Source organism: Mytilus edulis, chromosome 7 (genome assembly GCF_963676685.1).
Source record: "Mytilus edulis chromosome 7, xbMytEdul2.2, whole genome shotgun sequence".
NCBI classification, from domain to species: domain Eukaryota; kingdom Metazoa; phylum Mollusca; class Bivalvia; order Mytilida; family Mytilidae; genus Mytilus; species Mytilus edulis.
The window spans coordinates 68,562,127-68,576,681 of record NC_092350.1 but is presented as its reverse complement, the minus strand read 5'-3'; positions in this window follow the sequence as shown (position 1 = coordinate 68,576,681).

Below are 14,555 nucleotides of genomic sequence, written 5' to 3'. Positions count from 1 at the left end.
GCGCGTCTGGCGTATTAAATTATCAGCCTGGTACCTTTGATAACTATTTACGACACTGGGTCGATGCCACTGCTGGTGGACGTTTCGTCCCCGAGGGTAACACCAGCTCACTAGTCAGCACTTCGGTGTTGATATGATTATCAATGATATGGTAATTTTTATAAATTAACTGTATGCAAAAGTATGAATTATCCGAAAAACTAAGGATTTGCTTATCCCAGGCATAGATTTCATTATCCGTATTTGGCACAATTTTTTTAATTTGTTGGTCCTCAATGCTCTTCAACTTTATATTTGTTTGGCTTTTTACTTATTTTGATCAGAGCGTCACTGATGAGTCTTGTGTATACAAAACGCGCATCTGGGGTATTAGATTTTAAGTCTGATACCTTTGATAACTATTAAAGACTATATGGTGGATTTTGTGCTTGATCTTCAAGAGGAAATTGGTACCCACCTTGTTTTCTTTATCTTACAATTTTATACATTTACAACCCAAACGATATCATTCTGCTGTAAATTTCCTTATAGAGCTAATGATTCTTGATCTCTGATACCGCAAGTATTGAATCAGCGGGGAATCTACAGATGTTTTCATATCTTTTATCAAGCTACAACCTAGATTTCGTAATGCATTAGTTGACAATTTATATTGCAATAATTGTCCACCCGTACTAAAATTTGATGCTGACAGGCAGTACTGAACTATAAAAAGCTCTAAATTAAACAAAGTGTAAAACAACATGAACAATTAAAAAGAGAAAACATAGGTTACACGTTATATTTCTCAAGTTATATACTGATTTAAGCTATCGTCCCAAATAGGGTTAAACTGATGGAACAATACAAACAATATATATCATTGTGAATTTATAATGAATCACAACTGGGCTTTACTTATTCAAATAATATTAAATACTAGATAGATATGGTGTTGTAATCTGATACTTATTACAGTCTTTAAATATTGTGATTGGCTAATTAATTTTTAAATATCATTTTCATTGAGATGTTTGAACATTGGGTACCAATAATTAATAAGATCATAGAATTATACGATATTCCAGGGCTTGGTGGATAATTTTTTTTGCAGCATGACATCCTCGATAGAGGCTTGTCGCTCAAAAGGAAGATTCTGAACCAAGATTTCCAAGTGATTAAGTTGAACTCATCTCTTCGAAAATTTTACGGAGGTCATTAAGAGTTGATCGTAATGGAATATCTGTTTCACAGATGATAACGAATATGTCATATGACAAAATTTGGGTTACTTTGCTTATTTGCCTTTCGGCAATATTGCCGACTCATGACGACAGCCATTCTACTAGGATTATGTAATACAATAGAATATATATGCAAATATACTAAGTTATAAGTTGGTGCAACAATTTTAAATACACAACGGAACAAGAATGGCATTATTCTAACAATTGCACAACATACCATGAATTCTAGATAAATTAATGTTCACCAATTATACTGCATACAAAAATGCACTCGAATTTACATGAACAGATTAAATATCCTCTTTTTTAGAAGCGTAAATTTGCAGCTCAATTAACATTGTATTCCATAAGTTACAAGTTGATTTAAACTTTGCCCAAATAAGTGTTTCAATACTTAGTCTTTTTTTTAAATTAAACAGGCTATAGATATTATCTTATTTACTAATTGATTATCACCTTTAACTTTTAAATAAACATTATCAGACGTGTAGCTTAGATTCCTTGGTTTGTTATTATCAGGTGATAGATCTTACTTCACTTTTCAAACGTATATTCATAAACAAAAATTAATAAGCAAAAAGTTAGTAAACATTTTTGATTTATTCATATACAAAATATGTCACACACTATACAAGTGCTAGACTGAGAAAATGAACCTCTTTTAGTTATGTTCGTGTCCACATTAAAGTGTCTAAGAGGTTAATTTAAAGCTACTTTATTTGCATACTTTTTGTGATATTCCTGATGGTATGTTTTTTCTTGATGCACATATCGCTTGAATCATGTTATTTTAGCGTGTGTATATTCTAACAGGAAGATTTAAAATGAACCGCAGTTTAAACATCATTAAACTGTTTGTTTACCTGTTTGTAACCGTGTTTGCAGATAATAACATGATCAATTTCTATTTTTACATTTTACCTTCCTGGTCTTATTCGCAGTCAGAGCTGGAATTCGTCTTGATTCAGGTAAATAGCGGGGTTCTATTATGATGTGCTTATATATAAGAAGGACCTGTTTTTATCATAATCAATTAATTTGCAAACTCATCATATGCATGCAGTTGAACTTTTCAATTTTGTTTCATTTCATCAAATATACGTGGTGGGGTTTGATCTAGTCCAATAATAGTCCAAGTGTTGTCAATATTTTTCGTTATTAATTTCAAAAATAACAACTTCCTGAAACAACCTTTATTAGGACATCTACAATATGTTTGGGTTTTAAGAAACACAATGCTATTAGTTCTAGCTTATTAAAAGCTTCAGAGTGCTTCGTTGTATCATACTTTAATTAAGATCTGGTTTATGTATAAATATAAGAAGATGTGGTATATTTGTCTATGAGACAAATCTCCATCAAATACCAAATGACATAGAAGTTAAAAACTATAGGTCAGTGAACGGCCTTCAACAATTAGAAAAACACATACATTAACTGCATAGTCACCTATAAAAATTCCTCATATGTAGTTGTATGATGTAAAAGCAGGATGTATATAACAAAAGGTTCTATTCACATTAGCATTACTGTGGTATATGTGTGTTTCACAAGTTCTACTTTGCCTGGTTTCAATTCCCTAATGTATTAACAAATGTTATGTTTTCATAACATTTATATAGAATTTCAATACTATTAGCTATCGGTCAAATACTCATTTAAATTTTAGTACATAATCAATGTAATATCAATATGTCTATTTAACCATCTGTTCATGAACTCATTTTCATCAACCAAATAAATTTTAAAGTATTGTGATACTTTTAGTCAATCCGTAACCTAAAAGAACAATTAACTATACAATAGTACACATGTTAATCCTTGATTTAGGTTGAATTGCATCTTAGGACTCTTTTAGTTTTAAATAAAAGAAGGGCATTTGGTCTTTTTTGTCTTGACATTTTTTTTAAATATCCATATCCAATATTCTGTTTTTATTATTTACAGTTCAATCCAGTGAAATAATGGCTATTGCAACAAATGTCTGTGGTATATGTGATCTTCGTCTTTTAACCAAGCCTTCCATTGCCTGGTGTCAAGAGTGTGATGAGGGATTTTGTTCTGGTTGTGTAGAACACCACAGCTTGGCAAAGGCAACCAGACATCACACGACGATACCAATAGCTGAATATCATAAACTATACGAAGATGTTTTAATGATCCCTCAATCATGTACCAAACATGATGAATCGTTTCTTTATTACTGCAAAGATCATGAAAATCCATGTTGTGGTAAGTGTGCCAATGAAGTTCATAAAGGATGCAATGAAGTTGTCAATCTCGACGACATTATCAAGAATGCAAAAACCTCTACCTCTCCTCAATATATACAGGAAAAACTTGCTGAAGTTGTTGATAACATTAAAGAAATACAAAAATTGTACAGGGGAAATATCATTTCACTTTCGGAAAACAGAAAACAGATTGAAAAGCAGATTCAGGAAATTCGTTTTAAGATCGATACCTATCTCAATCAAATACAGAAGAAGTTGGTAGATGAACTACAAGTAGTAGAGAAAACCGAAAGAGAAACAATTTTTGAGTTGGTTAAAACTTTAGAAGAAAAGGAGAATAGTTTAACAAAGTACAAGAATTCAATTGCAAATATCAAATATCATGCATCCGACTTCCAGACATGTATGTCAATAAAACAAATAGAGCAGGATTTAGCTAACGGGGAAGAGTTCATTCAATCATGCCTGGACGGAGACAAAGTGAATAAAAGAGTCATCACTTCAAATATCGACGAAACTGCTAAAACCATCATAAAACAAATCCAAACATTTGGGGAAATAGTTGTAGTATTAAAGCCAACCAAAGCTGCATTACGAAATACAAAAAAAAACCAAGCTCAAATAATTATTCCTAAAATACCAACAAAAACCTTTGGAAATGTTACAGCTCTGTTGCAGCAGACGATAAAGACGACATCTACGCACTTAAGAGGTTGCTGTATTCTTCCGGATGGTAGAATGGCGTTTACCTGCAGTGAGAGGAATAGGTTAATTTTGAAAAAGGCCGATGGTTCCAAAGCTTTTGAGATAGCAATACCAGGTGCATACGATGTTGTAAATGGATCAACATATAATACGGTTATTGTATCGTCAAGTCTTGTCAGGGGTGGTATCAGCATCGTCGACATTCAGGACAGGAAGATAAGGAAGTACATCCCGGTCGATTCCGCGTGTTATTGTTTAGCAGAACATAACGGAGACGTGATATATTGTTCAGACTATGAAATGAAGATGTTAAACCTTCAAACTAAAACTGTGAACACCTTTAAGATTAAAGGCGTATCATCATTGTCGTATGTTGACACAAATGTAAAGAACATTTATTATACTTCATATTTTGACCATTCTGTAACATGCCGTGACTTTGAGGGTGCCCTTAAATGGACTTTTAAAAATGAGAATATTTTGAAATATCCACTTAGAATCTGTATAGATGACGATGACTTTTCGTTTGTTTTATCTAGTAATTCAGTTATACTTATTTCGCCTTGTGGTAAGCACCATAGGACACTCGTATCTTCTAGTGACGAACTTTGTGACGCACAAGCGTTGCATTATGACAAAACAAGAGATATTTTGTTAGTTGCAGACAGGAAAGAGAAAGCATTTTTATACAAAATAGATCGAAAATAAAATAACCGATTAGATAAAAGAATTATTTAAAAGGTATATGACATTGTCTATAAATGCAAATCATATACAGTCATGTACATTTTTTTAAGCAGGTAAAAAAGAGTTGTTGGGAGCATCTACATTATATATGTATTATCTTTGAACTTTTAGAATTTGCTTTTTTATATTGTCTTGCTTCAATCTGTCCCAATAACAAAGATTAAATTTCGAAATATAAAGATAGATTCTGCTCTTGAATTTTGTTGTATATTTATTGTTGGTTTATATCGTAACTTAATGAGCCGATTTGCACGAAGGTCAACATCGATCTGTAAAATTTTGATGTTTGGGGATACAGCTGGAGGGTATTTGACAGGAAGGAAACCCCTTGTAAAGTTTACAATCAAGAACCTTACCTATCTTTTATATAAGCTTTGGATTTCAAATATTTTGGCCACGAGCATCACTGAAGAGACATGTACTGTCGAAATGCGCATATGGTGCAAAAAAATTGATACCGTTAATTTTATTACAGATTTTGTTGATCAATTACACACATTTTGAAGATGTCCAACTGCTCTCATGATATTGTTTAATTTTGGTTTTCAAGACTAAGAAAAATATATAACATACGTTAATGTCTACATGAATTTTGTTTAATCAACTGCTCCTACAGTTTTCAGTGCGATTACTTACACTTGACAGGTAGCTTCTGTGTACTGGACTTTCTCGCTGTGCTGAAGACACATCAGGTTTTTTTCTGTATTCTAAACGCATATATTTGTTTTGTCTTCTCTTTTTTAAGTTTCAAGGAAATTAACTGTTACAAATAGTGGCGGCTGCATGTATAACAATTTGGTATTAATTTGATTTCGTTATCTAACATGTATGAACACGGTAGTTAATTTGAACGTTTGTAATTTTTATACGACCGCAAAAATTTAAATTTTTTGGTCGTATATTGCTATCACGTTGGCGTCGTCGTCGTCGTCGTCGTCCGAATACTTTTAGTTTTCGCACTCTAACTTTAGTAAATGAGAATAGAAATCAATGAAATTTCAACACAAGGTTTATGACCACAAAAGGAAGGTTGGGACTGATTTTGGGAGTTTTAGTCCCAACATTTTAGGAATTAGGGGCCAAAAAGGGCCCAAATAAGCATTTTCTTGGTTTTCGCACTATAACTTAAGTTTAAGTGAATAGAAATCTATGAAATTTTGACACAAGGTTTTTGACCACAAAAGGAAGGTTGGAATTGATTTTGGGAGTTTTGGTTCCAACAGTTTAGGAATTAAGGGCCAAAAAAGGGCCCAAATAAGCATTTTTTTTTTGGTTTTTGCACCATAACTTTAGTATAAGTAAATAGAAATCTATGAAATTTAAACAAAAGGTTTATGACCATAAAAGAAAGGTTGGGTTTGATTTTGGGAGTTTTGGTCCTAACAGTTTAGGAATAAGGGGCCCAAAGGGACCAAAATTGAACTTTGTGTGATTTCATCAAAAATTGAATAATTGGGGTTCTTTGATATTCCGAATCTAACTATGTATGTAGATTCTTAATGTATGGTCCCGTTTTCAAATTGGTCTACATTAAGGTCCAAAGGGTCCAAAATTAAACTTAGTTTGATTTTAACAAAAATTGAATCCTTGGGGTTCTTTGATATGCTGAATTTAAAAATGTACTTAGATTTTTAATTATTGGCCTAGTTTCCAGGTTGGTCCAAATGGGGTCCAAAATTAAACTAAGTTTGATTTTAACAAAAATTAAATTCTTGGGCTTATTTGATATGCTTTATCTAAATATGTACTTTGATTTTTGATTATTGGTCCAGTTTTCAAGTTGGTCCAAATCAGGATTCCATATCAAGTATTGTGCAATAGCAAGAAATTTTCAATTGCACAGTATTGCACAATAGCAAGAAATATCTAATTGCACAATATTGTGAAATAGCAATTAATTTTCAATTGGAGTTATCTTTCTTTGTATAGAATAGTAGTTGATAATATATGTTGGAAATTTGCCAGACATGACTATGATGTCATTTTCTATTTTTATTTGCCAATAACTTTATGTAAATAACTTCGTTGGAAATTTGCCAATATAAAATGTTGCTGATGAAGCTTTTTTTCCTTATCTTATCTAAAATGTTTTTAGATAATGTATGTTGGACATTTGCCAGACATGACTATGATGTCATTTTCTATTTTTATTTGCCAATAACTTTATGTAAATAACTTCATTGGAAATTTGCCAATATAAAATGTTGCTGATGAAGTTGTTTTTATTGTTTTATACAATAAACAATGTATATTCACTTTTACTACCAACCAATCTTTACCATTCAGTGAAAACAAGCACTTTATTTTACATTTTAATATTTTATGATGTATTTAAATGAGTAGTTATTGTTGCAAACTCCATTAGAAATTTGAATTGATATCAGTTTTGGAAAAAGGGAAACGGGGATGTGAAAAAAAAGGGGGGGGTTTAAATTTTTCTCATTTCAGATTTCATAAATAAAAAGAAAATTTCTTCAAACATTTTTTTGAGAGGATTAATATTCAACAGCATAGTGAATTGCTCAAAGGCAAAAATAAACTTTTAAGTTCATTAGACCACATTTATTCTGTGTCAGAAACCTATGCTGTGTCAACTATTTAATTTTAGATTTAAAAAGTTTGAAGAAGAAATCTTTAATTGATTTGTAAAATCTTGACATTTGTTTTGTGTAAAAAAAAAACATGTAATGTCAAAAATTGGATCACAATCCAAATTCAGAGCTGTATCACGCATGAATGTTTTGTCCATACTTGCCCCAACTGTTCAGGGTTCGACCTCTGCGGTCGTATAAAGCTGCGCCCTGCAGAGCACCTGGTTTGGCTTTCTAACTATTTTGATCTGACCGTCACTAATGTGTCTCATGTAGACGACACGCACGTCCGACGTATACAATTATAAGCCTAGTACCATTGATAACTATTTGTGTGAGTTAAACTTTGCACTTATTTAATATTGAAATGCTGGAGTGTTTTTAACAATAAGAAGATTTAGTATGAATGCCAATGAGACAACTCTCCATGAGATGCCAACAGACATGTACGTTAACAAATATAGGTAATCGTCTGTTGTTCAACAATGAGCAAAACCGAAACCGCAAAGTCGGCTTTAAAAGGACACGGAATTGAATTTAAAACAATTTCAATGAAATAACTAGCCTTGTGTACAAAACAATCAATGATATACAAATAGCTGGGAATTGTGGCGAAAATGTACAACACAAGCACAAATTAAATCAGTTGAAAACGGTTTCTGACTTAAATCATCAACTTGTAATATTAGGCCAGGCCAAAAGAACATTTTGTCTAGTTGACTGTTATTGTTTTACAATTGTATGAATTTTTTTTTGTTGTGTGGATCTCAGCTTTGCCTCATTCCGTGAATCGAAACTTTGCAGGATCATGTCCTTTCCATTGGAATTGCTCATAACCATATCAATTTTCATGTTAAATTCATATAATTTTTAAATACAGTTAATTTATGGTACTTGAAACATAGTTTAAATGTATGGTTATAATAAAAAATTTCCAAACAAGCTTACAATTACTTTTAATTTTTATTAGATATTGCACGACTTAAATTCCTCCTAAAGTTACAATTTCACAAGAGCTCAGTTATATGTGTTATTAACTGTGAAAAGTTAAGCATTCAGTATTAGCTCAATTAACCTGAAATAAACATCAGCCTTTTTAGTAAGATGTAGTCAGTTGAAATTTAGAAAATCAGGAATTTAGAATTGATACTATAAATCGAAGCAGCATTAGATCAGAAAAAAATACGCTTAAAATATTTATAGGTTATTGAACTATGAATAATATCTTTGACATATATTTTGGTATGGTGGGGAAAGGTTGAATCGGACTTTTTACGTAATATTTAGCATTGGCATTATTTGGGTCTCAAATATTAAGAAAAAAATCTAGAATCTGCTATAATTTTCGGTAATTACATTTTATTAGCTATTAGTTTTCTAATTTAATTTTTGTAGTAATCTTTTTGCTTTTTAAATTTATCAATGGCGTGGTCTTGTCAATAACAAAATAGTTTAAGTTTTTTTTTTCGAGTATATATATATAGGAAGTGTCTTGACTCTCTATATGTCCCATGGATTATTTTCGTGTCGTGGCGCGCATTGACGTATAATCCGCATTTCGTTGTACTCTATATTTTTGTTTATCCTTTAAAGGAATAATGCTTAATTCAAACGTGCTAAATAGTTTTAATGTAAATTATTAAAAGTTTTCATTAGCGAAACCGTCAAATGTTCAAACAAAAATGACCCTTAAGTGTTCGACATAGTGAATATATAAGATCTATTCTAAAACCTATTCGGTATTTTTGCAAACGCTTTGTGTCGAAATTATTTAAAACAAGAATGTCTCCAAAGTACACGGATGCCCCACTCGTATTATTATTTTCCATGTTCAATGGACCGTGAAATTGGGTAAAAAATCTAATTTGACCTTAAAAGTAAAAAGATCAACTAATAAGGAACATGTGTACTAAGTTTCAAGTTGATTGGACTTCATCTTCATCAAAAACTACCTTGACCAAAAACTTTAACCTGAAACTCACACTTTTAATTTCTATGTTCAGTGGACCATGAAAATGGTGTCAAAAGTCTAATTTTGTTTTAAAATAAGAAAGATCATATCATAAAGAACATGTGTACTAAGTTTCAAGTTGATTGGACTTCAGCTTTATCAAAAACTACCTTGGCAAAAACCTTTAACCTGAAGAGGGACGAACGGGCGAACAGACGAACAGACGGACGGATGAACAGACGGAAGGACGCACAGACCAGAAAACATAATGCCCCTCTACTATTGTAGGTGGGGCATAAAAAAACAAGTAACCTACTTTTCGTTGAGAGACTTAATATGTCATTATTTTTAATCAATCAAACAAAGGACAAAAAAATACGATTTCAATCAGATGCATAAACACGTTTACCGTTACGGTTGTATATTCAACAGTTATGACGCTAATGTACTAGATAAATGGGATAAAATAGAATTCCACAGCATATTAGTGTTTCATGCAGTATTGCAATCATTATCGGATATCGCGAGCCGCATGATTACAAAATGTAATGGGTTAAAATGAATTTAAATATACATTACTAAACATTTTAATAAACAATTATACAATCTATGCCGACATTTGTTCAAACCAGTTTGACCCAAACATGTTCAATAAAACGACTACATGTAATCATTGTTTGAGCTCTTTGAATTATTTGTGTGAATATTGTAAAAGTTCAAGTCCCCTACTTTTCGATCAAATCAAATAAGACAAAACAAATTCAATAAATATACATGTAGTTTAGGGGTCTTATTCCTATTCTCGTTTTTAAGTTTAAGGCCATGTTTCTTTATTTCATATCCATTATTCTCAAATTTTTACTTCTGTCGGATAATTTCTCTCTTTTCTTAATCAGTTAATTTTCCGAATAAATTTTCTAATACCGTGTCGTATTATTCTCTGATCTGTCACCCCAGCCAGACCTTTTTTTATTTCCAATTGTTAATATAGTGATCTGTTTCACAATTGTACGATTGTTATTATAGATTGTCTGTTGACCTAACATATGTGTAATTATACTTTGAATTGAAGTCAAGTGGGTATTGGTCTGGTTTCCACAAGATGACATTGTACCCACTAGGAGTATTTCTCTGTTTCGTTTTGTATATAAATTAGACCGTTGGTTTTCCCGTTTGAATGGTTTAACACTAGTAATGTTTGGGGCCCTTTAAAGCTTGCTGTTCGATGAGAGCCTAGGCTCCATGTTGAAGACCGTCCCCTGACCTATAATGGTTTACTTTTATAAATTGTGACTATGATGGAGAGTTGTCTCGTTGGAAATTATTTCACATCTTCCTATATCTATATAAAGCCATATCTTTGGGGGAAATAACTTCTACAAGGATTATTTCGTATTGTACTGATCAGTAATTCTGTTTTACTGTTCCTCATTGTGTTAAATCATAGTGTGTGCAAACACTGCACTAATGGAAACAATTCAATGGCAAAAATGAAAATAAGGGAGTTGATATTTTTTGTTAGTGTCTCTATAGTTTTTCTCTATCTATAATCATATATATAAAAACAAATATTTTTAATATTTTTAAATGATAAAAACAATATTTTAAATGCAATAATTCCAGTAAGCGATCAATTAACAATAATTTAAAGTTCAAAATTTCTCTAAATAGGATTATATAAATATCTCTTTATGAGTATTTTATATTATGTTTTGTACTTAAAATCGAAATTTATATAGTTATGATATAGCCTTTTTGGATATCATAAATAATAAGGCGGTATATCTATATATAGAAGTATGTGATGCAGAAAGATACAAGTCTTTAAAATGTGTAGTACTATACAATTGTTATACTTTCAACATTCCCCTTGAAAATTCAGAAAATTGCTTCATAGAAGACAGATATTGTAAATTAGAAAACAATTCCATTGAAGATAATTATAGCAAATAAGACAGCAACTTAATTTAAGCTAAGCATAACTTTCAAATGCTACTATGTATTGGCTAATTTTCTCCTACGGACGCGTTCTCACATTTTCCCAAGTCATCTTTTCTAATATATGAATTACTTTAAAATTTGAGGTATTTCAGCAGTTATAACTTAAAAATCTTGGTTACGTATCAGATTCCATGAGTAATAAGCTGTTTAAAGATATGCCAGTTAGGATAATATTTATGAAACAATACTACAAATATACAATTTTTTATATTTGGTATATATACTGGCTGTCGTCGATAATACACAAATAATATGAAAAAATATGGTATTTGAATGTAAATAAAATTCGCCGTTTGAGAATCTGAATACATGTTGGGTAATATTTTATAACGGTACATACACATTAACTGTTGTGTCTAGCTGATAAAATCTGAAATAGCCGATATACGGTCTGACAATGACGTTAAATATATCATTTTGAAGTTTGAAAAAATAAGTTAATACTTATGATCCTTCACATTAGATTCAAACAGTTAAATATATGGAATAACAAGCACTCAGCAACCTATTCTTATATCATCAACTTTGCCAAAATGTAAACTTTGTCACTTATCCTGTAGAACGATTGATCCTCTTTGTATTGATGTGTTTGTTTCAAAGCTGTTTAATTGAGCTTGATAACATGGAAGCACACGTAAATCAATTAGGGATGTAAAACCCATTTCAAACAAAAAAAAATTATATATAGATTAGACCGTTGGTTTTCCCGTTTTAATAGTTTTACACTCGTAATTTTGGAGCCCTTTATAGCTTGTTGTTCGGTGTAAGCCAAGGCTCCGTGATGAAGGCCGTACCTTGACCTATAATTGTTTACTTTTGTAAATTGTTATATGGATGGAGAGTTGACTCATTGGCACTCATACCACATCTTCCTATACCTATTAGAGTTAAAATAACTGCTATCTTTATATCTAGTGTAGAATACCTATTTAGTTTTGACTGATCAGTAGATGATGTTATGACCAATCCTAAATCGTAAAAACAGATACTATTTTTTTCTGGATTACTGAATTTAGAGCTAGTGGGAAGTGACAAACTATGAAAATACAGGCGACTATAGTTATTAATTTTAACGAAAAGGCATACATTGTAATTGTAGACTAAAATCAATATTGTTGACACGTATCGTCCTATGTTTTTTAAACTCTTGTTCGGACGTGAAGCTTTTTGATTTTTGATTGTGCAGATAATAGAACAATACAAGCAAAGCTTTATTCATTTAACATGTTTAAGTATATGCAATGCATATAAGTACATATTTTGTCAACATATTAAAGTTTTTTAGTCAATACCAGCTTTATTTACTGCTAAACAAAGGAATTACTATTACACTTTTAACTGTTATCATTTAAGAACTTTTGTTTCTGGTTTAAAAAAATCATTATCACAAGAAGAATGATAATGTGTCAATCAGACATCTTTTAAAAACATTGTCAAACAAATAAAAAAAACCACCCCCTTTCTTTTCTCATTTTTAAAATGGTCCGAGAGGGTACTAAATTACATTGAATATATAGGGGGAATCTGTATTTTTCTTCTACAATTTTCGGTTTCCGGTATAAATCACGTAAACCGCTCCATAGAATTTTTTTTTAAAGTAACATTTTCTTCCTCTTTGTCTTACAAATTAGATGATGTTAAAAAAAATATGGTCACCGACTTCGTTTTCCCTGTAGAAGCGACGCAAACTCAACATTTTGGCAAAAAAAACATCAAAATTCGTGACGTCGTTATTTTTATTATATAACGTCAAGTTATCATGCTAATTATTTCCAACGTTCTTCGTGTTGGTTATGCACGATTAATATTTGTTTCGTATTGATATATTCTTTTTATCTTGATAATTATCATTAATTTTTATTTTGTATTTCTGATATTCTTTATTCTTTATATTTAGGCACCCCATTATGCTCTTTTTCTTTTTTCTTTTTTTTTTTTTGCCTTTTATCCTACAATTTTTGCCCATTATTCTGTATTCCGTTAACCTCAATCAGACCCTCTTTTATGGAACATTTTAAAAAGAAATTATACGTTATAAAAAATATGATACATGTATGTACATTATCAATACACATGTCTAAACAATTACTAATTCAAACAAAAATACATTGTAAGTACATGAACGCAAAAATAGAAAAAATATAAAAATAGAAATCATCAGGTTTACTGTCTACAATCTACAAGTTGACGCAATAAAAGATGTAATTGAAACTATAATTTGTTATGCCCCCGCAACTGAAAGTTGGGGGAGGTGTGTTACCCCTGTCCCTCTGTCCACCGTCCTTCCCCTATTATAGTTAATCCGCATAACATCTACAGTTTAAATCCTAGAACGTTTTCACTTTGTTGTCTATCGATCTGTTTGTACATATATTGAAGGTGTGCATGTGGTCAGGGTTGTGATCTTTATTAATATTTGCTCTAATGGGAGATTGTCTGAATTTTGTCACTTTTTTGGGTAACTAATTCGTAAATCTCTTAGACTATCGTGTAGATCATCTGTTTGCATTTTTTCTCCGTTAATAACAGGAAACTAAATTAAACTAAGGCTTTGATCGATGTAAACTTCAATAAAACTGGAAGTTACACAAGGGGAACAGGAAAATAAGAATATATTGCATCACTTACGACAACCTTTGAATTGACCAGTGACTTTTTTTATTTATTACTGACCAGCCACAACGAGTAATCCAACGAGTTTTTAAGGGTTCATATGAAGTGTGGACCTAAATGTTCTTTATCTTTAAATATAACGCTTATTCTGTAAAATCCTCAATAAAATTTTGTAAAATTCTTCTATCATTAAATGATTTCTTAATTCTGTACAGGGTTCTTGTCTGTGTCTTCACTGTTGTATTAAATTATTATTTTCTTTTCTGTTGTTATTCTTTGTAATTTTGCAAACTTTTTTGTTCAATTTTTACATTCGCCAGTATCCGTTATTCTGCAACTCCCTTTGAGATCTTATTATATGTGACGATAAATTAATGTCCTTCTCTCTCTGATTTTCGCTTTCTCTCAAGACATTGCACGGTCTTTGAAGCACGGTGTATTTTCCAGAAGATACATCGTGTAAAACATTTACAAGGAAACCAAACAT